Raw genomic sequence first — 25,694 nt, forward strand, 5'->3', positions numbered from 1 at the left:
CCCAGTCCGGTCCTCTTGACAGAAGATCCCACCACCAATGGACCAAGCATCGTGACCAGGAGGAGCCGTAGTGCGTGTTCCCAGTCCGGTCCTCTTGACAGAAGATCCCACCACCAATGGACCAAGCATCGTGACCAGGAGGAGCCGAGTGCGTGTTCCCAGTCCGGTCCTCTTGACAGAAGATCCCACCACCAATGGACCAAGCATCGTGACCAGGAGGAGCCGTAGTGCGTGTTCCCAGTCCGGTCCTCTTGACAGAAGATCCCACCACCAATGGACCAAGCATCGTGACCAGGAGGAGCCGTAGTGCGTGTTCCCAGGAGGAGCCGTAGTGCGTGTTCCCAGGAGGAGCCGTAGTGCGTGTTCCCAGGAGGAGCCGTAGTGCGTGTTCCCAGGAGGAGCCGTAGTGCGTGTTCCCAGGAGGAGCCGTAGTGCGTGTTCCCAGGAGGAGCCGTAGTGCGTGTTCCCAGGAGGAGCCGTGAGTGCGTGTTCCCAGGAGGAGCCGTGAGTGCGTGTTCCCAGGAGGAGCCGTAGTGCGTGTTCCCAGGAGGAGCCGTAGTGCGTGTTCCCAGGAGGAGCCGTAGTGCGTGTTCCCAGGAGGAGCCGTAGTGCGTGTTCCCAGTCCGGTCCAGAAGGTAACACAGAGGTGTATCTATTCTATCTATTCTCCAATAGCAGCCTGCTTTACATCCTTCTATTATGGACATGTCCTACTGCATCCTTCTATTATGGACATGTCCTACTGCATCCTTCTATTATGGACATGTCCTACTGCATCCTTCTATTATGGACATGTCCTACTGCATCCTTCTATTATGGACATGTCCTACTGCATCCTTCTATTATGGACATGTCCTACGGCATCCTTCTATTATGGACATGTCCTACGGCATCCTTCTATTATGGACATGTCCTACGGCATCCCTTCTATTATGGACATGTCCTACTGCATCCTTCTATTATGGACATGTCCTACTGCATCCTTCTATTATGGACATGTCCTACGGCATCCTTCTATTATGGACATGTCCTACTGCATCCTTCTATTATGGACATGTCCTACTGCATCCTTCTATTATGGACATGTCCTACTGCATCCTTCTATTATGGACATGTCCTACTGCATCCTTCTATTATGGACATGTCCTACTGCATCCTTCTATTATGGACATGTCCTACTGCATCCCTTCTAGCATGGACATGTCCTACGGCATCCTTCTATTATGGACATGTCCTACTGCATCCTTCTATTATGGACATGTCCTACTGCATCCTTCTATTATGGACATGTCCTACTGCATCCTTCTATTATGGACATGTCCTACGGCATCCTTCTAGCATGGACATGTCCTACTGCATCTTTCTAGCATGGACATGTCCTACGGCATCCTTCTATTATGGACATGTCTCACTGCATCCTTCTAGCATGGACATGTCCTACTGCATCCTTCTAGCATGGACATGTCCTACGGCATCCTTCTATTATGGACATGTCTCACTGCATCCTTCTAGCATGGACATGTCTCACTGCATCCTTCTAGCATTTAACATGTCTCACTGCATCCTTCTAGCATTTAACATGTCTCACTGCATCCTTCTAGCATTTAACATGTCTCACTGCGTCCTTCTAGCATTTAACATGTCTCACTGCATCCTTCTAGCATTTAACATGTCTCACTGCATCCTTCTAGCATTTAACATGTCTCACTGCGTCCTTCTAGCATTTAACATGTCTCACTGCGTCCTTCTAGCATTTAACATGTCTCACTGCATCCTTCTAGCATTTAACATGTCTCACTGCATCCTTCTAGCATTTAACATGTCTCACTGCATCCTTCTAGCATTTAACATGTCTCACTGCATCCTTCTAGCATTTAACATGTCTCACTGCATCCTTCTAGCATTTAACATGTCTCACTGCATCCTTCTAGCATTTAACATGTCTCACTGCATCCTTCTAGCATTTAACATGTCTCACTGCATCCTTCTAGCATTTAACATGTCTCACTGCATCCTTCTAGCATTTAACATGTCTCACTGCATCCTTCTAGCATTTAACATGTCTCACTGCATCCTTCTAGCATTTAACATGTCTCACTGCATCCTTCTAGCATTTAACATGTCTCACTGCATCCTTCTAGCATTTAACATGTCTCACTGCATCCTTCTAGCATTTAACATGTCTCACTGCATCCTTCTAGCATTTAACATGTCTCACTGCATCCTTCTAGCATTTAACATGTCTCACTGCATCCTTCTAGCATTTAACATGTCTCACTGCATCCTTCTAGCATTTAACATGTCTCACTGCATCCTTCTAGCATTTAACATGTCTCACTGCATCCTTCTAGCATTTAACATGTCTCACTGCATCCTTCTAGCATTTAACATGTCTCACTGCATCCTTCTAGCATTTAACATGTCTCACTGCATCCTTCTAGCATTTAACTTCTGTCTTAAAGTCCAGACACACACACCACACGTCCGTCCATCCGTCCGTCTGTCACCAAAGGTTTGCTGTCACTCGATACCCCTCTACTCTACTCTCCCCTTGTACTGCCATCACAAATATAACCTTGGCGTTCAGCCATGCTGCTGGAATGAGGTTGACCTTCTCTGTTAACAGCTGCTCTCTCTCTGTCTCTCTCTCTCTCTCTCTCTCTCTCTCTCTCTCTCTCTCTCTCTCTCTCTCTCTCTCTCTCTCTCTCGCTCACACACACATTCATATACACACAGTGCCTGTCCCTCTCCCTCTCACACACACAGTGCCTGTCCCTGTCCCTCTCACACACACAGTCGTGCTTCTCTACCCAGGAGGATCAGCCTAACCCGGACCCAACGAGGTAGAACCCCAACCCGGCTCCAACATGTCGGATAATAACTCTGAGATCGACACGGATGTGTGGACCCTAACTCGGTTTGTGATGGAGACGGGTCGCCAGGTCAAGGGGTCGACAGGAGAGCTGACTCAGCTGATTAACAGTCTGCTGACATCCATCAAAGCCATCTCCTGCGCCGTGCGTAAGGCCGGACTCGCACACCTGTAAGTACTACACTGTCTCCCTGCACCTCCACCTGTACCTTTTAAACATTATAAATAAATTATTGGAAAGTCCTGATTGAAAGTAATGAACAATGTTCAATTAATTCATGCAACATGGATGGCAGTGGAGAGAGGGAGAGACAGGAAGCCAGAGAGGCGGAGTGTGTTTTTGATAGAGAGAGTAGAGAGTGTTAATAAAAGAAGTCCCCCTCTGCAGTGGTACATGTTTCTAGTGTACTCCCCTCTCAGTTGAATCACAGCAACAGGAGTCTATATGTTAAAGTCAGTTAGCTAACTACTGTTTGAGAGTAACCTACAGGCAGCAGCATGTGAATGAAATGGCTGTGGTGAGTTGAATGCATGGGGACACGTGCTTCTGCCATGACCTGTGACATTTAAGGCTGAATGTTGGTTCCAGCATGTTGCATTCAGCTGGAGATAGCTCTTCTCTGGGACAGTACAGCATGCTGCATTCAGCTGGAGATAGCTCTTCTCTGGGACAGCACAGCATGCTGCATTCAGCTGGAGATAGCTCTTCTCTGGGACAGTACAGCATGTTGCATTCAGCTGGAGATAGCTCTTCTCTGGGACAGTACAGCATGTTGCATTCAGCTGGAGATAGCTCTTCTCTGGGACAGTACAGCATGTTGCATTCAGCTGGAGATAGCTCTTCTCTGGGACAGTACAGCATGTTGCATTCAGCTGGAGATAGCTCTTCTCTGGGACAGCACAGCATGCTGCATTCAGCTGGAGATAGCTCTTCTCTGGGACAGCACAGCATGCTGCATTCAGCTGGAGATAGCTCTTCTCTGGGACAGTACAGCATGTTGCATTCAGCTGGAGATAGCTCTTCTCTGGGACAGTACAGCATGTTGCATTCAGCTGGAGATAGCTCTTCTCTGGGACAGTACAGCATGTTGCATTCAGCTGGAGATAGCTCTTCTCTGGGACAGTACAGCATGTTGCATTCAGCTGGAGATAGCTCTTCTCTGGGACAGTACAGCATGTTGCATTCACCTGGAGATAGCTCTTCTCTGGGACAGTACAGCATGTTGCATTCAGCTGGAGATAGCTCTTCTCTGGGACAGCACAGCATGTTGCATTCAGCTGGAGATAGCTCTTCTCTGGGACAGTACAGCATGTTGCATTCAGCTGGAGATAGCTCTTCTCTGGGACAGTACAGCATGTTGCATTCAGCTGGAGATAGCTCTTCTCTGGGACAGTACAGCATGTTGCATTCAGCTGGAGATAGCTCTTCTCTGGGACAGTACAGCATGTTGCATTCACCTGGAGATAGCTCTTCTCTGGGACAGTACAGCATGTTGCATTCAGCTGGAGCCAGGGCCGGATTAGCGAATGGGCACGCAGGGCACGTGCCCCCCAGATAGCATATGATAGCAACAGTTTTATAAATGCAGGAAATTGGCTTTAAAACTGCAAAATGTTCTCTCGGCCTCATGGCATAATGAGTAGAATAGCAGGAAAAATGTGTTGAAATGCAGTAACTTTGCCGATTAGATACACTACATGACCAAAAGTATGTGGACACCTGCTCGTCGAACATCTCATTCTGAAATCATCAAATCTAATCTAATCTAATCAAATTCTAAAATTGATTAAATTAAATATTTTCCTCATCAATCTACACACAATAACCCATAATGACAAAGAGAAAACTGGTTTTAAGACTATTTTGCAAATGTATTCAAAATAAAAACAGAAATACCTTATTTACATTGTGTATGTAGATATAGATAGGGGTAAAGTGACTAGACAACAGGATAGATAATAGACAGTAGCAGCAGTATACTGTAGGTAGGGGTAAAGTGACTAGACAACAGGATAGATAATAGACAGTAGCAGCAGTATACTGTAGGTAGGGGTAAAGGGACTAGGCAACAGGATAGATAATAGACAGTAGCAGCAGTATACTGTAGGTAGGGGTAAAGTGACTAGGCAACAGGATAGATAATAGACAGTAGCAGCAGTATACTGTAGGTAGGGGTAAAGGGACTAGACAACAGGATAGATAATAGACAGTAGCAGCAGTATACTGTAGGTAGGGGTAAAGGGACTAGTCAACAGGATAGATAATAGACAGTAGCAGCAGTATACTGTAGGTAGGGGTAAAGGGACTAGACAACAGGATAGATAATAGACAGTAGCAGCAGTATACTGTAGGTAGGGGTAAAGTGACTAGACAACAGGATAGATAATAGACAGTAGCAGCAGTATACTGTAGGTAGGGGTAAAGTGACTAGACAACAGGATAGATAATAGACAGTAGCAGCAGTATACTGTAGGTAGGGGTAAAGGGACTAGACAACAGGATAGATAATAGACAGTAGCAGCAGTATACTGTAGGTAGGGGTAAAGGGACTAGACAACAGGATAGATAATAGACAGTAGCAGCAGTATACTGTAGGTAGGGGTAAAGGGACTAGACAACAGGATAGATAATAGACAGTAGCAGCAGTATACTGTAGGTAGGGGGTAAAGGGACTAGACAACAGGATAGATAATAGACAGTAGCAGCAGTATACTGTAGGTAGGGGTAAAGTGACTAGGGCAACAGGATAGATAATAGACAGTAGCAGCAGTATACTGTAGGTAGGGGTAAAGTGACTAGACAACAGGATAGATAATAGACAGTAGCAGCAGTATACTGTAGGTAGGGGTAAAGTGACTAGACAACAGGATAGATAGACAGTAGCAGCAGTATACTGTAGGTAGGGGTAAAGTGACTAGACAACAGGATAGATAATAGACAGTAGCAGCAGTATACTGTAGGTAGGGGTAAAGTGACTAGACAACAGGATAGATAATAGACAGTAGCAGCAGTATACTGTAGGTAGGGGTAAAGTGACTAGACAACAGGATAGATAATAGACAGTAGCAGCAGTATACTGTAGGTAGGGGTAAAGTGACTAGACAACAGGATAGATAATAGACAGTAGCAGCAGTATACTGTAGGTAGGGGGTAAAGGGTCTAGACAACAGGATAGATAATAGACAGTAGCAGCAGTATACTGTAGGTAGGGGGTAAAGTGACTGAGACAACAGGATAGATAATAGACAGTAGCAGCAGTATACTGTAGGTAGGGGTAAAGGGACTAGACAACAGGATAGATAATAGACAGTAGCAGCAGTATACTGTAGGTAGGGGTAAAGTGACTAGACAACAGGATAGATAATAGACAGTAGAGCAGTATACTGTAGGTAGGGGTAAAGTGACTAGACAACAGGATAGATAATAGACAGTAGCAGCAGTATACTGTAGGTAGGGGTAAAGTGACTAGGCAACAGGATAGATAATAGACAGTAGCAGCAGTATACTGTAGGTAGGGGTAAAGTGACTAGACAACAGGATAGATAATAGACAGTAGCAGCAGTATACTGTAGGTAGGGGTAAAGTGACTAGACAACAGGATAGATAATAGACAGTAGCAGCAGTATACTGTAGGTAGGGGTAAAGTGACTAGACAACAGGATAGATAATAGACAGTAGCAGCAGTATACTGTAGGTAGGGTAAAGTGACTAGACAACAGGATAGATAATAGACAGTAGCAGCAGTATACTGTAGGTAGGGGTAAAGTGACTAGACAACAGGATAGATAATAGACAGTAGCAGCAGCGTATGTGATGAGTCAAAAGAGTTAGTGAAAAGGGGGGTCAATGCAGATAGTTAAAAACTGAATCAATAGCTACCCAGACTAACTATTTATCAGTCTTATGGCTTGGGGGTCCTGTTGGTTCCAGACTTGGTCCATCGGTACATTTAAGTACCTGCTTGCCGTGCGGTAGCAGAGAGAACAGTCTATGACTAGGGTGACTGGAGTCTTTGACAATCTTTAGGGCCTTCCTCTGACACCGCCTGGTATAGAGGTCCTGGATGGCAGGACGCTTGGCCCCAGTGATGTACTGGGCCGTACGCACTACCCTCTGTAGCACCTTCTGGTTGGAGGCCGAGCAGTTGCCATACCAGGCGGTGATGCAGCCAGTCAGGATGCTCTCAGTGGTGCAGCTGTAGAACTTTGAGGATCTGAGGACCCATGCCAAATCTTTTCAGCCTCCTGAGGGAGAAGTGCCTTCTTCAAATAAAATTGTATTTGTCACATGCGCCGAAAACAACAGGTGTAGACTTCACCGTGAAATGCGACTGTGTTGGCATGTTATAATTCCTTAGTGATGGAGAGAGGGGGAGAGAAGCTGCCATTATGTCACACTGTAAGCTAAGCTGCTGAGCATGGCTTCAGCCTGACCATGGCAGTGTCTAGTGAAAACTAAAGACATCTCAAACAGACTCTGAGAAACTGGGATCAGGATGGATGACCTTAATCATGGCTGAGACAGAACAGAGCTTTATAACATTACTCCCTCATGGCTTTAAACCACAGCATCTTTGTCTGACTGACAGCTAAGGTTGCATGTCGTCCTGCACTGACACCCATACACACTGACACCCATACACACTGACACCCATACCTACTGACACCCATATACACCGGACACCCATACACACTGACACCCATACACACTGACACCCATACCTACTGACACCCATATACACTGACACCCATACACACTGACACCCATACACACTGACACCCATAGACACTGACGCCCATACACACTGACACCCATACACACTGACACCCATACCTACTGACACCCATATACACTGACACCCATACACACTGACACCCCATACACACTGACACCCATACACACTGACACCCATACACACTGACACCCATACACACTGACACCCATACACACTGACACCCATACACACTGACACCCATACACACTGACACCCATACACACTGACACCCATACACACTGACACCCATACACACTGACACCCATACACACTGACACCCATACACACTGACACCCATACACACTGACACCCATACACACGACACCCCATACACACTGACACCCATACACACTGACACCCATACACACTGACACCCATACACACTGACACCCATACACACTGACACCCATACACACTGACACCCATACACACTGACACCCATACACACTGACACCCATACACACTGACACCCATACACACTGACACCAATACAAACTGACACCCATACACACTGACACCCATACACACTGACACCAATACAAACTGACACCCATACACACTGACACCCATACACACTGACACCCATACACACTGACACCCATACACACTGACACCCATACACACTGACACCCATACACACTGACACCCATACACACTGACACCCATACACACTGACGCCCATACACACTGACACCCATACACACTGACACCAATACACACTGACACCCATACACCCATACACACTGACACCCATACACACTGACACCCATACACCCATAGACACTGACACCCATACACACTGACGACCATACACACTGACACCCATACACACTGACACCAATACAAACTGACACCCATACACACTGACACCCATACACACTGACACCCATACACACTGACACCCATACACCCATACACACTGACACCCATACACACTGACGCCCATACACACTGACACCCATACACACTGACACCAATACAAACTGACACCCATACACACTGACACCCATACACACTGACACCCATACACACTGACACCCATACACCCATACACACTGACACCCATACACCCATACACACTGACACCCATACACACTGACACCCATACACACTGACACCCATACACCCATACACACTGACTTAGGGTTCGGGTTCAGCCAGGCCATTGGGTTAGGGTTAGGGTTCAGCCAGGGCATTGGGTTAGGGTTAGGGTTCAGCCAGGGCATTGGGTTAGGGTTAGGGTTCAGCCAGGGCATAGGGTTAGGGTTCAGCCAGGGCATTGGGTTAGGGTTCAGCCAGGGCATTGGGTTAGGGGTTAGGGTTCAGCCAGGGCATTGGGTTAAGGTTAGGGTTAGCCAGGGCATTGGGTTAGGGTTCAGCCAGGGCATTGGGTTAGGGTTAGGGTTCAGCCAGGGCATTGGGTTAGGGTTAGGGTTCAGCCAGGGCATTGGGTTAGGGTTAGGGTTCAGCCAGGGCATTGGGTTAGGGTTAGGGTTCAGCCAGGGCATTGGGTTAGGGTTCAGCCAGGGCATTGGGTTAGGGTTAGGGTTCAGCCAGGGCATTGGGTTAGGGTTAGGGGTTCAGCCAGGGCATTGGGTTAGGGTTCAGCCAGGGCATTGGGTTAGGGTTAGGGGTTCAGCCAGGGCATTGGGTTAGGGTTAGGGTTCAGCCAGGGCATTGGGTTAGGGTTCAGCCAGGGCATTGGGTTAGGGTTAGGGTTCAGCCAGGGCATTGGGTTAGGGTTAGGGTTCAGCCAGGGCATTGGGTTAGGGTTCAGCCAGGGCATTGGGTTAGGGTTAGGGTTCAGCCAGGGCATTGGGTTAGGGTTAGGGTTCAGCCAGGGCATTGGGTTAGGGTTAGGGTTCAGCCAGGGCATTGGGTTAGGGTTAGGGTTAGCCAGGGCATTGGGTTAGGGTTCAGCCAGGGCATTGGGTTAGGGTTAGGGTTCAGCCAGGGCATTGGGTTAGGGTTAGGGTTCAGCCAGGGCATAGGGTTAGGGTTCAGCCAGGGCATTGGGTTAGGGTTCAGCCAGGGCATTGGGTTAGGGTTAGGGTTCAGCCAGGGCATTGGGTTAGGGTTAAGGTTAGCCAGGGCATTGGGTTAGGGTTCAGCCAGGGCATTGGGTTAGGGGTTAGGGTTCAGCCAGGGCATTGGGTTAGGGGTTAGGGTTCAGCCAGGGCATTGGGTTAGGGTTAGGGGTTCAGCCAGGGCATTGGGTTAGGGTTAGGGTTCAGCCAGGGCATTGGGTTAGGGTTCAGCCAGGGCATTGGGTTAGGGTTAGGGTTCAGCCAGGGCATTGGGTTAGGGTTAGGTTCAGCCAGGGCATTGGGTTAGGGGTTCAGCCAGGGCATTGGGTTAGGGTTAGGGTTCAGCCAGGGCATTGGGTTAGGGTTAGGGTTCAGCCAGGGCATTGGGTTAGGGGGTTCAGCCAGGGCATTGGGTTAGGGTTAGGGTTCAGCCAGGGCATTGGGTTAGGGTTAGGGTTCAGCCAGGGCATTGGGTTAGGGTTCAGCCAGGGCATTGGGTTAGGGTTAGGGTTCAGCCAGGGCATTGGGTTAGGGGTTAGGTTCAGCCAGGGCATTGGGTTAGGTTAGGGTTCAGCCAGGGCATTGGGTTAGGGTTAGCCAGGGCATTGGGTTAGGGTTCAGCCAGGGCATTGGGTTAGGTTAGGGGTTCAGCCAGGGCATTGGGTTAGGGTTAGGGGTTCAGCCAGGGCATTGGGTTAGGGGTTCAGCCAGGGCATTGGGTTAGGGTTCAGCCAGGGCATTGGGTTAGGGTTAGGGTTCAGCCAGGGCATTGGGTTAGGGTTCAGCCAGGCCATTGGGTTAGGGTTAGGGTTCAGCCAGGGGCATTGGGTTAGGGTTAGGGTTCAGCCAGGGCATTGGGTTAGGGTTAGGGTTCAGCCAGGGCATAGGGTTAGGGTTAGGGTTAGGGGTGACAGGAGGCTAGCTAACAGGGCCCTGTGTGTTGCAGACAGGGCATTGCAGGGACAGTGAACACGACGGGTGATGACCAGAAGAAGCTGGATGTCCTCTCTAATGACCTAGTCATTAATATGCTGAGGTCATCATACGGAACCTGCTGCATGGTGTCAGAGGAGAACGAACACGCCATCATCACACCCAAGGAAAAGAGGGTATCTTTTCATCTTCTCTCTAATGGTTTAGATAAATGTTGGAAGGCTGTTGTCTCTTTCTCAGTTCATCTTTCATCGATTCCGTGCATCCACTCTCCTTGCCTCCTCACAAGGCATTGCATGAGAAGAAGGCTGGATCTTGGATGAGAAGAAGGCTGGATCTTGGATGAGAAGAAGGCTGGATCTTGGATGAGAAGAAGGCTGGATCTTGGATGAGAAGTTCCTTGGACCTTCTCCTCCAATACGGTTGACAAGGGATGGATGGATGGAGGGAGGGAGGGAGGGAGGGAGGGATGGATTGATTTGAGGAGTCGCAGAAAGACAAATTGAGAAAGAGACGTTAAAATGTGCTAGAAGCCTACAGTCCCTAACAGCCTTCGAACAAGGCATTTGATGACTCTGGGAAGTCATGTAATTTGACCAATACTAGTGTAGCTCCAATCATTATCCCCAGTTGACCTCCCCCTCGTCTCTCCTCCAGGGTCCCATACCCCTATCCCCAGTTGACCCCCTCGTCTCTCCTCCAGGGTCCCATACCCCTATCCCCAGCTGACCCCCTTGTCTCTCCTCCAGGGTCCCATACCCCTATCCCCAGTTGACCCCCTTGTCTCTCCTCCAGGGTCCCATACCCCTATCCCCAGTTGACCCCCTTGTCTCTCCTCCAGGGTCCCATACCCCTATCCCCAGTTGACCCCCTTGTCTCTCCTCCAGGGTCCCATACCCCTATCCCCAGTTGACCTTGTCTCTCCTCCAGGGTCCCATACCCTATCCCCAGTTGACCCCCTTGTCTCTCCTCCAGGGTCCCATACCCCTATCCCCAGTTGACCCCCCCTTGTCTCTCCTCCAGGGTCCCATACCCCTATCCTCAGTTGACCCCCTTGTCTCTCCTCCAGGGTCCCATACCCCTATCCCCAGTTGACCCCCTTGTCTCTCCTCCAGGGTCCCATACCCCTATCCCCAGCTGACCCCTTGTCTCTCCTCCAGGGTCCCATACCCCTATCCCCAGTTGACCCTTGTCTCTCCTCCAGGGTCCCATACCCCTATCCTCAGTTGACCCCTTGTCTCTCCTCCAGGGTCCCATACCCCTATCCTCAGTTGACCCTTGTCTCTCCTCCCAGGGTCCCATACCCCTATCCCCAGTTGACTCCCCTTGTCTCTCCTCCAGGGTCCCATACCCCTATCCCCAGCTGACCCCCTTGTCTCTCCTCCAGGGTCCCATACCCCTATCCCCAGTTGACCCCCTTGTCTCTCCTCCAGGGTCCCATACCCCTATCCCCAGTTGACCCCCTTGTCTCTCCTCCAGGGTCCCATACCCCTATCCCCAGGTGACCCCCTTGTCTCTCCTCCAGGGTCCCATACCCTATCCCCAGCTGACCCCCCCTTGTCTCTCCTCCAGGGTCCCATACCCCTATCCCCAGTTGACCCCCTTGTCTCTCCTCCAGGATCCCATACCCCTATCCCCAGCTGACCCCCTTGTCTCTCCTCCAGGGTCCCATACCCCTATCCCCAGTTGACCCCCTTGTCTCTCCTCCAGGGTCCCATACCCTATCCCCAGTTGACCCCTTTGTCTCTCCTCCAGGGTCCCATACCCCTATCCCCAGTTGATCCCCCTTGTCTCTCCTCCAGGGTCCCATACTCCTATCCCCAGTTGACCCCCTTGTCTCTCCTCCAGGGTCCCATACCCCTATCCTCAGTTGACCCCTTGTCTCTCCTCCAGGGTCCCATACCCTATCCCCAGTTGACCCCCTTGTCTCTCCTCCAGGGTCCCATACCCCATCCCCAGTTGACCCCCTTGTCTCTCCTCTCAGGGTCCCATACCCCTATCCTAGCTGACCCCTTGTCTCTCCTCCAGGGTCCCATACCCCTATCCCCAGTTGACCCCTTGTCTCTCCTCCAGGGTCCCATACCCCTATCCTCAGTTGACCCCCTTGTCTCTCCTCCAGGGGTATCATACCCCTATCCCCAGTTGACCCCCCTTGTCTCTCCTCCAGGGTCCCATACCCTATCCCCAGTTGATTGTCTCTCCTCCAGGGTCCCATACCACCCCTATCCCCAGCTGACCCCCTTGTCTCTCCTCCAGGGTCCCATACCCCCATCCCCCAGTTGACCCCCTTGTCTCTGTTCCAGGGTCCCATACCCCTATCCTCAGTTGACCCCCTTGTCTCTCCTCCAGGGTCCCATACCCCTATCCCCAGTTGACCCCCTTGTCTCTCCTCCAGGGTCCCATACCCTATCCCCAGCCCTGACCCCCTTGTCTCCCTCCAGGGTCCCATACCCCTATCCCCAGTTGACCCCCCTTGTCTCTCCTCCAGGATCCCATACCCCCTATCCCCAGCTGGACCCCCTTGGCTCTCTCCTCCAGGTCCCATACCCTATCCCCAGTTGACCCCTTTGTCTCTCCTCCAGGGTCCCATACCCCTATCCCCAGTTGACCCCTTGTCTCTCCTCCAGGGTCCCATACCCCTATCCCCAGTTGGGACCCTTCTCTCTCCTCCAGGGTCCCATACCCCTATCCCCAGTTGACCCCCTTGTCTCTCCCTCCAGGGTCCCATACCCCCATCCTCAGTTGACCCCGCTTGTCTCTCCTCCAGGGTCCCATACCTATCCCCAGTTGACCCCCTTGTCTCTCTCCTCCAGGGTCCCATACCTATCCCCAGTTGACCCCCTTGTCTCTCCTCCAGGGTCCCATACCCCTATCCCCAGCTGACCCCCTTGTCTCTCCTCCAGGTCCCATACCCCTATCCCCAGTTGACCCTTGTCTCCTCCCCAGGGTCCATAGCCCTCATCCTCAGTTGACCCCCTTGTCTCTCCTCCAGGTCCCATACCCCACCCCAGTTGACCCCCTTGTCTCTCCTCCAGGTCCCATACCTATCCCCAGCCGACCCCCTTGTCCTCTCCTCCAGGGTCCCATACCCCTATCCCCAGCGACCCTTGTCTCTCCTCCAGGGTCCCATGCCCCTATCCCCAGTTGACTCTTGTCTCTCCTCAGGGTCCCATACCTATCCCCAGTTGACCCCCTTGTCTCTCCTCCAGGGTCCCATACCCCTATCCCCAGCTGCCACCCCCTTGTCTCTCCTCCAGGGTCCCATACCCCTATCCCCAGCTGACCCCCTTGTCTCTCCTCCAGGGTCCGCAATACCCCTATCCCCCAGTTGACCTGTCTCTCCTCCAGGGTAAATACAGTGGTGTGTTTTGACCCTCTGGATGGCTCCCTCTAACATCGACTGCTTGGCCCATCGGCACCATCTTCGCCATCTACAAAGGGGTGTGTATGTCTGTAACACAACACACAGCGTGTCAACACATCAAATACTTTTTAGACATTTGTGTGTTCAACTATTACAGTATGGAAATACTTTTTAAGAAACATATATGCCTAACAGAAGTGTAGTGTAATTGTGACTCTTTCAATACATGCTCTGTGGCAATTTAATATGGGTGAATCTGATGCTGTTCATATGCACTCTGTCTCTGTCTGTTCTCTGACATGTGTCTCATTGTGCCTTTCCAGATCGACGAGGTAACAGCCCCACCGATCGCCAGCCTGATCATATGCACCAGCTAAACTATGGAATTCATTTATGGAACTGTTAAAGCTAGGATTGACACATTCTTTAGACATTAGACATTAACAAGATTATTCTTAGTATCATATAGGACACATAGAAGTAAGACATGCATAATTGACAGAGAAATTCAGTGCAAGCTGTGATTGAGATAAAGGATCCACCACAGATGAAGGATCCATCCATGATCCAGCACCAGCAGGCGTAGAAGGCTGCAGTTACAATAACCAACAATAGAGGGTGCTGTTGTCTCACAGATCTGACATGCAACAATAATATCACACTCAACATTTACCACAATACCTTATTTTATGGTAGGGCCGAGTAGTAGATTTTATTTCACTGACCCAAGTTAGCATGTTAGCTTGTTATATCCAGGGTGTATAGCTCGATCAAGGGGGAATATTCAGATGACCCAAGTTAGCATGTTAGCTTGTTATATCCAGGGTGTATAGCTCGATCAAGGGGGAATATTCAGATGACCCAAGTTAGCATGTTAGCTTGTTATATCCAGGGTGTATAGCTCGATCAGGGTGGAATATTCAGATGACCCATGTTACCGGGGGGATATTCAGATGACCCATGTTACCGGGGATATTCAGATGACCAATGACCATGTTACCGGGGGATATTCGATGACCCATGTTACCGGGGATATTCAGATGACCCAGTTACCGGGGATATTCAGATGACCCATGTTACGGGGGATATTCAGATGACCCATGTTACCGGGGGATATTCAGATGACCCATGTTACCGGGGGATATTCAGATGACCCATGTTACGGGGAATATTTAGATGACCCATGTTACCGGGGAATATTCAGATGACCCATGTTACGGAATATTTAGATGACCCATGTTAGGGGAATATTCAGATGACCCATGTTACCGGGGATATTCAGATGACCCATGTTACCGGGGATATTCAGATGACCCATGTTACCGAGGGGAATATTCAGATGACCCATGTTACCGGGGATATTCAGATGACCGCATGTTACCGGGGGATATTCAGATGACCCATGTTACGGGGAATATTCAGATTACCCATGTTACGGGGGGATATTCAGATTACCCATGTTACGGGGGATATTCAGATGACCCATGTTACCGGGGGATATTCAGATGACCCATGTTACCGGGGGATATTCAGATGACCATGTTACCGGGGATATTCAGATGACCCATGTTACCGGGGATATTCGAGATGACCCATGTTAGCATGTTAGCATGTTATATCTAGTGTTCTAAATAGTAGGCATTTTGGGTCTGTGAAAATAGTTTTATAGTAGTGAGTTTTATAGTAGTGAGTTTTATAGTAGTGAGATTTATAGTAGTGAGATTTATAGTAGTGAGTTTTATAGTAGTGAGTTTTTATAGTAGTGAGTTTTATAGTAGTGAGTTTTATAGTAGTGAGTTTTATAGTAGTGAGATTTATAGTAGTGAGTCTTTATAGTAGTGAGTTTTATAGCAGTGAGTTTTATAGTAGTGAGTTTTATAGTAGTGAGTTTTTATAGTAGTGAGTTTTATAGTAGTGAGATTTATAGTAGTGAGTTTATAGCAGTGAGTTTTATAGTAGTGAGATTTATAGTAGTGAGTTTTATAGTAGTGAGTGTTATAGTAGTGAGTTTTATAGTAGTGAGTTTTATAGTAGTGAGTTTTATAGTGAGAGTGACGTTTAGAAAATGTAGTATGCCATGATGTCATCCTCAATGATCGTTACATCTGTCAGAATACACAGTATGTAGTATGATTAGTAGACCTACAGTATGCAGTATGATTAGTAGAACTACAGTATGCAGTATGATTAGTAGAACTACAGTATGCAGTATGATTAGTAGAACTACAGTATGTAGTATGATTAGTAGAACTACAGTATGTAGTATGATTAGTAGACCTACAGTATGTGGGTATGATTAGTAGAACTACAGATTTTATGTTCTACTCCTGTCTACTTGGCAGAATTGCAATAGTGAAGACTAAGACTGTTCCCAGGGCAGGCCTGGTGGTAGCTAGATGTGTTCTCAGGGCCAGGCCTGGTGGTAGCTAGATGTGTTCCCAGGGCAGGCCTGGTGGTAGCTGAGATGTGTTCTCAGGGCAGGCCTGGTGGCAGCTAGATGTGTTCCCAGGGGCAGGCCTGGTGGTAGCTAGATGTGTTCCCAGGGCAGGCCTGGTGGTAGCTAGATGTGTTCTCAGGGCAGGCCTGGTGGTAGCTAGATGCGTTGTTCTCCAGGGCAGGCCTGGGTGGTAGCTAGATGTGTTCTCTAGGGCAGGCCTGGTGGTAGCTAGATGTGTTCCCGGGGGCAGGCCTGGTGGTAGCTAGATGTGTTCTCAGGGCAGGCCTGGTAGTAGCTAGGGATGTGTTGAGTCGTGTCGGGGACAGTTTCAGCATTTTAGCTAACTCTAACTGTTTTCCTAACCTTAACCTAATTATCCTAACCTGCCACGTTAATTATCCTAACCTGCTACTAAAATTAATTGCTAGTCAAAACCGGCAGACCCGCCCTGAGAGCAGTGTGAATATCCACTAATATTATACAACGTCTATTTTTTTCAGACATCAACTGAAGACGCCACAGAGAAGGATGCGCTGCAGCCTGGCAACAAGTTGTTGCACGGGATACGCCTCTATGGTAGCGCCACCTTGGTTGCCCTTTCACGGACAGGGCCTCAACTTCTTTTATGCTGGACCCAGTGAGTTTGTCCAAGTGTTAGCACCATATTCAGGAGTTTACTTAGCGCAGGGCAATCCACCACCCACCCTGAGCAACATTGTTTACTCAGATTAGGTCAGTTACAGGGACAAAAAGCAACAAATCAGGTCACTGGGCCAGAACAGAGAGGGTGAGAAAGAGGATTGTAAATTGATAGTTCCAATTATCAAACAGTAGTTGATATAGAAAGTAGAACGAGAGAGAGAGAGGGAGGGACAGAGGAGAGAGGACAGGGACAGAGAAAGAGGACAGGGACAGAGGAGAGAGACAGAGGAGAGAGGACAGGGACAGAGAACAGAGGACAGAGGACAGAGACAGAGGACATAGGACAGACAGAGGACAGAGATAGACAAAAGAGGACAGAGGACGGAGACAGAGGACAGAGACAGAGGACAGAGACAGAGGACAGAGACAGAGGACAGACAGAGGACAGAGGACATAGGAGAGACAGAGGAGAGAGGAGAGAGAGGACAGACAGAGGACAGAACAGAGGACAGAGGACAGAAGAGAGACAGAGGAGAGACAGAGGACATAGGAGAGAGGAGAGACAGAGGACAGAGGAGAGAGGACAGAGGAGAGAGGACAGAGGAGAGAGGAGAGACAGAGGACAGAGGAGAGAGGACAGAGGAGAGAGGACAGAGGAGAGAGGACAGAGGAGAGAGGAGGGACAGAGGAGAGAGGAGAGACAGAGGACAAACGACAGAGGAGAGAGAACAGAGACAGAGGAGAGAGGACAGAGGAGAGACAGAAGACGGAGACCAAAGACAGAGACAGGAGACAGAGGCAGGAGACAGAGGCCAGTGTCAGTAAAATAACAAGTGAATGTCCTTAACTAACTGTGTTGTTTGGTTTCCAGGCGATTGGAGAGTTCATCTTGACAGAGAGAAATGTGAAAATCAAGCCCAAAGGAAAGATCTACAGTCTGAATGAGGGATACACCAAATACATGCACCCATCCATCAACGAGTACCTGAAGCACAAGAAATACCCAAAGGTACACACAACACATAGACATGCATGCACAAACATGATCATCACCTGACACCTTGAGTTTAGGAACCACAGATAACTTTTAGTTAAACACTCTGACTAGCCTTATGGAACCCACCATAAGTGTATTCTTGCTGACAGTGAGTCCAGTAGTCAGTTAGCCTCGCAGTAACTCTCACTAGCTCATAATACAGGAAAAGGAGGGCATAACATGCACCCATTCACATCGACGGGGCTGTAGTGGAGCGGGTTGAGAGCTTCAAGTTCCTTGGTGTCCACATCACCAACAAACTTTCATGGTCCAAACACACCAAGACAGTCGTGAAGAGGGCACGACAAAGCCTATCCCCCTCAGGAGACTGAAAAGATTTGGCATGGGTCCTCAGATCCTCAAAATAGTCTCTACAGCTGCACCATCGAGAGCATCCTGACTGGTTGCATCACCGCCTGGTATGGCAACTGCTCGGCCTCCAACCACAAGGCGCTACAGAGGGTAGTGCGTGACAGCCCAGTACATCACTGGGGCCAAGCTTCCTGCCATCCAGGACCTCTATACCAGGAGGTGTCAGAGGAAGGCCCAAAAAACATTGTCAAAGACTCCAGTCACCCAAGTCATGGACTGTTCTCTCTGCCACGGCCAGCGGTACCCGGAGAGCCAAGTCTAGGTCCAAAGACTCTTAACAGCTTCTACCCCCAAGCCATAAGACTGCTGAACAATTAATCAAATGGCCACACGGACTATTTCCATTGACACCCCCAACCCCCTTTGTTTTTACACTGCTGCTATCTCGATGTTTATTATCTATGCATAGTCACTTAATTCCCCTACCTACATGTACAAATTACCTTGACCTAACCTGTACCGCCACACTGAGTGAGTACGGTACCTCCTGTATATAGCCTCGTTATTGTTATTTTATTGTGTTGTAAGTATTCGACAAATACGATTTGATTTTGATTGATCTGTGTGACTGTGGGAGGATACATTGACCAACTGAAAACCAGTAGATTTGGTGAATAAGGTGCTATTAGGGAAACAGACTCAGTTACTAGACTCGTCAGACCGGCGTCTCAGCGGGCAGGAACAACCCGAGCCAGCGTGACCGGCCTGTCCAGGCCTCCCTTCCTGAGGAAACAGGAGGTTCTGATGCGATGACCTCTGACCTGTAGTACACACAGTCAGCAGGTTTCTACAACAATGACACAGTCAGGATGTTTCTATGACGACACAGTCATCCCCGTAGTCAGGTCTTACTTCAGCCAAAAGCCCATGCAGGAATGGGCAACGACAGCAACCCTTCGGAATACAATTAACTCTTTCCAGATAGGGTTAGGTTAGGATCATTCATTCAGTCATTCAACAACAGACCTTATTTAGAGTCCCATGTGAATGTACCTGCCTTGACACGTGTTGGAAGATATATCTCTTGTTATGGATGTTTGTTTTAATTGCTTTTATATTGATCACAGGATAGACGGACACAGAATTGACATCCCAGCTGTCCATTCGTTTTTTTCCCTTTGTGAAACTCATTGGTGTGTTTTTGGAGCCTGTGTGTGTGTGTGTGTGTGTGTGTGTGTGTGTGTGTGTGTGTGTGTGTGTGTGTGTGTGTGTGTGTGTGTGTGTGTGTGTAGGGAGGTGCCGTAGTAACATGAATCCACAGACACACACACAGACACACACACCTCATGGTCGGCTGGAAATGCGACGTGATTCCTGGGGCCCTCTCCCAGAATGCACTCTCTGGAGCAGCAGGAGACACTCCAGTCATACCCAGATGATACTGTTCATTACATAATGGAACACTTTAGCTGAAAAAGGGTCTCACACTTAAACATCCCTTTAAACTTCATCTATAGTGCAATGTTTACACTTAAACATCCCTTTAAACTTCATCTATAGTGCAATGTTTACACTTAAACATCCTTTAAAACTTCATCTATAGTGCAATGTTTACACTTAAACATCCCTTTAAACTTAGCTCTATAGTGCAATGTTTACACTTAAACATCCCTTTAAACTTCATCTATAGTGCAATGTTCACACTTAAACATCCCCTTTAAAACTTCATCTATAGTGCAATGTTTACACTTAAATATCCCCTTTAAACTTCATCTATAGTGCAATGTTTACACTTAAACATCCCTTTAAACTTCATCTTATAGTGAAATGTTTACACTTAAACATCCCTTTTAAACTTCATCTATAGTGCAATGTTTACACTTAAACATCCCTTTAAACTTCACATCTATAGTGCAATGTTTACACTTAAATATCCCTTTAAACTTCATCTTATAGTGCAATGTTTACACTTAAACAACATCCCTTTAAACTTCATCTATATTGCAATGTTTACACCTAAATATCCCTTTAAACTTCATCTATAGTGCAATGTTTACACTTAAATATCCCTTTAACTTCATCACAGTGAAATGTTTACACTTAAACATCCCTTTAAACTTCATCTATAGTGCAATGTTTACACTTAAACATCCCTTTAAACTATCTATAGTGCAATGTTTACACTTAAATATCCCTTTAAACTAATCTATAGTGCAATGTTTACACTTCAAATATCCCTTTAAATTTCATCTATAGGCAAATGTTTACACTTAAACATCCTTTAAACTTCATCTATAGTGCAATGTTTACACTTAAACATCCCTTTAAACTTCATCTATAGTGCAATGTTTACAATTAAACATCCCTTTAAACTTCATCTATAGTGCAATGTTTATTACACTTAAACATCCCTTTAAACCTCATCTATAGTGCAATGTTTACACTTAAACATCCCTTTAAACTTCATCTATAGTGCAATGTTTACACTTAAACATCCTTTCAAACTTCATCTATAGTGCAATGTTTACACTTAAACATCCTTCTTTAAATCATCTATAGTGTGCAATGTTTACACTTAAACATCCCTTTAAACTTCATCATAGTGCAATGTTTACACTTAAACATCCCTTTAAACTTCATCTATAGTGCAAATGTTTACACTTAAATATCCCTTTAAACTTCATCTATAGTGCAATGTTTATACTTAAACATCCCTTTAAACTTCATCCTATAGTAAATGTTTACACTTAAACATCCCTTTAAACTTCATCTATAGTGCAATGTTTACACTTAAACATCCCTTTAAACTTCATCTATAGTGCAATATTTGCACTTAAAACATCCTTTAAACTTCATCTATAGTGCAATGTTTACACTTAAAATCCCTTTAAACTTCATCCATAGAGTGCAATGGTTTACACTAAACATCCCTTTAAACTTCATCTATAGTGCAATGTTTACACGTAAACATCCCTGAAACTCATCTAGTGCAAATGTTTACACTTAAATATCCCTTTAAACTTCATCTATAGTGCAATGTTTACACTTAAACATCCCTTTGAAACTTCATCTATAGTGCAATGTTTGCAACTTAAACATCCCTTTAAACCTTCATCTATAGGCAATGTTTACACTTAAAATATCCCTTTAAACTTCATCTATAGTGCAATGTTTACACTTAAACACTCCTTTAAACTTCATCTATAGTGCAAATGTTTATAACCTAAACATCCCTTTAAACTTCATCTATAGTGCAATGTTTACACTCTAAACATCCCTTTAAACTTCATCTATAAAAAGCAATAGCCTACACTTAAATATCCTTTAAACTTCATCTATAGCAATGTTTACACTAAACATCCCCTTTAAACTTCATCTATAGTGCAAATGTTTGCACTTAAACATCCCTTAAACTCTCATCTATAGTGCAAATGTTTACACTTAAACATCCCTTTAAACTTCATCTATAGTGCAATGTTTATACTTAAACATCCCTTTAAACTTCATCTATAGTGCAATGTTTACACTTAAACATCCCTTTAAACTTCATCTATAGTGCAATGTTACAAGCCTGTCTCTGATAGTATACTCAGACAGACTTTCATGACATCCACTTTATCTATATCTGATATTCTCAAAACTGATACACATTTCAAATGTATCGTAGTGATATTTCGGTACACACCTGTCTCAAGACCATGATAATACATTGGACTGTAAAAAGAAAAAGGGGAAAGTGTAAATCAGGTAATAAAAAACCCAGTAGAAGAAATGATTGAAAAGGACACTATTGAGCCAGGACCTGTTTCCCCCACAGTATCAGACAGATGTCTCCAACAGAAAGGACACTAGTTGGAGCAGGACCTGTTTCACAGTACTCAGATTACAGATGTCTCCAACAGAATGGACATAGGTTGAGTTTCGACTAACACCTGTAGTGTTCTTTAGAGTTATGTGTGTAGTGTTACACTATTTTTGGTGTGTGTTGTTTCCCCAAATTTACTGTAGGGGTGTAAAAGCCTTAATTGCATATTTCCCAGCATGCCCTCTTAGTGAATGTGGCTTATACCCACCCATGACTATGAGTTTGTTAGTGACAGCGACATAGTTGTTGGATTCACACATTTTCAGCACTCTGGAAGCCTTCACCAAGTGACGGCCTAAGTGAATGTGTTTGAATTAAAAGTAAACCCTTTATGACCATACATTTATACATTTAAAAAGGCCTTTAGTTATGGCCTAGTCATCCTCCAACAATCGTGTTCTGAAAATCATGGCTATAATGGAAGGCCACATCAGACCCTGCAAGTCACAGTACGCTGGTTTGTGAAGTGATCAGTTATTCTTATCAGAATCCAGCCAGAGGAAGGATATTCAACAATTATAATATTTCTATCACCCACCACCGCATTCAGACTGACTGCTATCGTGAAGGACATGACAACCAAGACCACCTAAACCACGTGAAACTGCAACATCTCAGTAACAGTGTAAGTCCAACCCCCTTTACAGATTGGATTATTTAGAAACATTTACGTTATTTATCTTTGTATAGTAGAAGATAAATGAATCAATCAATGTGCAGAACCGCAGATATTAAAATAAACAATTCTAAAAAATCAACCTGCAACAAAGCATCCTGGGAAATATGACAGAGGCCCTTCCAACATATTTTTTTACTCAGGAGTTAAACGGAAATGAACTCAACACGGTCGATTAACAACAACACAACACACTGTTGATTCGGCTGTCATTCAAATAACACCATGTATTCACCGTAGGTGGTGTCAATTTCGATCACACTGGTGTTAATCCAATAGAATCAACACTCAGATATATCACTGGTGTGGCTAACTCCACTAGAATCAACACTCAGATATACTCACTGGTGCTAACCCACTAGAATCAACACTCAGATATATCACCTGGTGCTTAACCCACTAGAATCAACAGATATAACACTGGTGTTAACCCACTAGAATCAACACTCAGATATATCACTGGTGTTAACCCCACTAAATCAACACTCAGATATATCACTGGTGTTAACCCACTAGAATCAACACTCCAGATGTATATCACCGTGTTGCTAACCCCACTAGAATCAACACTCAGATATATCACTGGTGTTAACCTCACTAGAATCAACAGATATAACACGGTGATAAAAAACATTGTTAACCCCACTAGAATCCACTCAGATATATCATTGGTGCTACACCCACTAGAATCAACACTCAGATATATCACTGGTGTTAACCCCACTAGAATCAACACTAGATATATCACTGGTGTTAACCCCACTAGAATCAACACAGATCATAACACTGGTGTTAACCCCACTAGAATCAACACTCAGATATAACACCGGTGTTAACCCCACTAGAATCAACACTCAGATATATCAGTGGTGTTTAACCCCACTAGAATCAACACTCAGATATAACACTGGTGTTAACCCCAATAGAATCAACAGATATATCACTGGTGTTAACCCACTAGAATCAACAGGGATATATCATCTGGTGTTAACCCACTAGAATCAACACTCAGATATAACACTTGGTAAAGTTAACCCCACTAGAATCAACACTCAGATATATCACCCAAGGTGTTAACCCCACTAGAATCAACACTAGAAATCCTGTCTGGTGTTAACCCCACTAGAATCAACACTCAGATAAAACTGGTGTTAACCCCACTAGAATCAACAGATATATCGCAATGGTGTTACTCCACTAGAATCAATTAGATATAATCACCAGGTGTTAACCCCACTAGAATCAACACTCAGATATATCCTTCTGGTGGTTAACCCCACTAGAATCTAACAGAGATATCACTGGTGTTAACCCCACTAGAATCAACAGAACATCACTGGTGTTAACCCCACTAGAATCAACACTCAGATATAGCACTGGGTGTTAACCCCACTAGAATCAACACTCAGATATATCACTGGTGTTAACCCACTAGAATCAACACATCAGATATATCACTGGTGTTAACCCCACTAGAATCAACAGACTATAACACTGGTGTTAACCACTAGAATCAACACTCAGGATATATCACTGGTGTTAACCCCACTAGAATCAACTACTCAGATATATCACTGGTGTTAACCCCACTAGAATCAACACTCAGATATAACACTGGTGTTAAACCCACTAGAATCAACACTTCAGAATATATCACTGGTGTGTAACCCACTAGAATCAACACTCAGATACAACACTGGTGTACTCCACTAGAATCAACACTCAGATATATCACTGGTGTTAACCCCACTAGGAATCAACAGATATAACACTGGTGTTAACCCCCACTAGAATCAACACACTCACAATAATTTTAACCCTCAACACTGAGCTTTTGGTGCTGTGTAGCTAATGTGTGCGTGTGTAGCTAATGTGCTGTGTAGCAATGTGCTGTGTAGCTAATGTGCTGTGTAGCTACTAATGTGCTGTGTAGCTAATGCTGTGTAGCTAAGTGCTGTGTAGCTAATGTGCTGTGTAGCATAATGTGCTTTTGTGAAGCTAACTAATGTGCTGTGTAGCTAGCTAATGTGCTGTGTATAATGTGCTGCGTAGCTAGCTAATGTGCTGTGTAGCTAATGTGCTGTGTAGCTAATGTGCTGTGTAGCTGATGTGCTGTGTAGCTAATGTGCTGTGTAGCTAATGTGCTGTGTAGCTAATGTGCTGTGTAGCTAATGTGCTGTGTAGCTAATTGGCTGTGTAGCTAATGCGCTGTGTAGCTAATGTGCTGTGTAGCTAATGTGCTGTGTAGCTAATGTGCTGTGTAGCTAATGTGCTGTGTAGCTAATGTGCTGTGTAGCTAATGTGCTGTGTAGCTAGCTAATGTGCTGTGTAGCTAATGTGCTGTGTAGCTAATGTGCTGTGTAGCTAATGTGCTGTGTAGCTAATGTGCTGTGTAGCTAATGTGGGCCGTGTAGCTGAAGTAATGTGCTGTGTAGCGTGCATATCCTCCTGTGCTGGCTACGTGTAGCTTCATCTATGGCTCTGGCAAATTCATATGGTTGTGATGGAATAATCAAAAACATCAATCAATCAAATTTGTTTTGATAACAGAGTGTATGATGATAAGAGTGAGTTCAATGCCTTTCTGGTGACGTTGTCTCCGCCCCTATAGGACGGCAGTGCCCCTATGGAGCAAGGTACGTGGGATCGATGGTGTCAGACGTCCATCGCATTCATCGTCACACGGAGGAATCTTCATGTACCCCGGCCAATGAGAAGAGCCCCAAGGAAAGGTAGGTTTAGCCTTAACCCTTGA

General features: G+C 46.3%; 1 pseudogene; it reads left to right on the top strand.

Moving 5' to 3' along the window:
• The first annotated feature begins 2,753 nt into the window (after positions 1 to 2,753).
• Positions 2,754 to 25,694, top strand: LOC123492749 (annotated as a pseudogene).

Source organism: Coregonus clupeaformis, chromosome 16 (genome assembly GCF_020615455.1).
Source record: "Coregonus clupeaformis isolate EN_2021a chromosome 16, ASM2061545v1, whole genome shotgun sequence".
Lineage (NCBI taxonomy): Eukaryota > Metazoa > Chordata > Actinopteri > Salmoniformes > Salmonidae > Coregonus > Coregonus clupeaformis.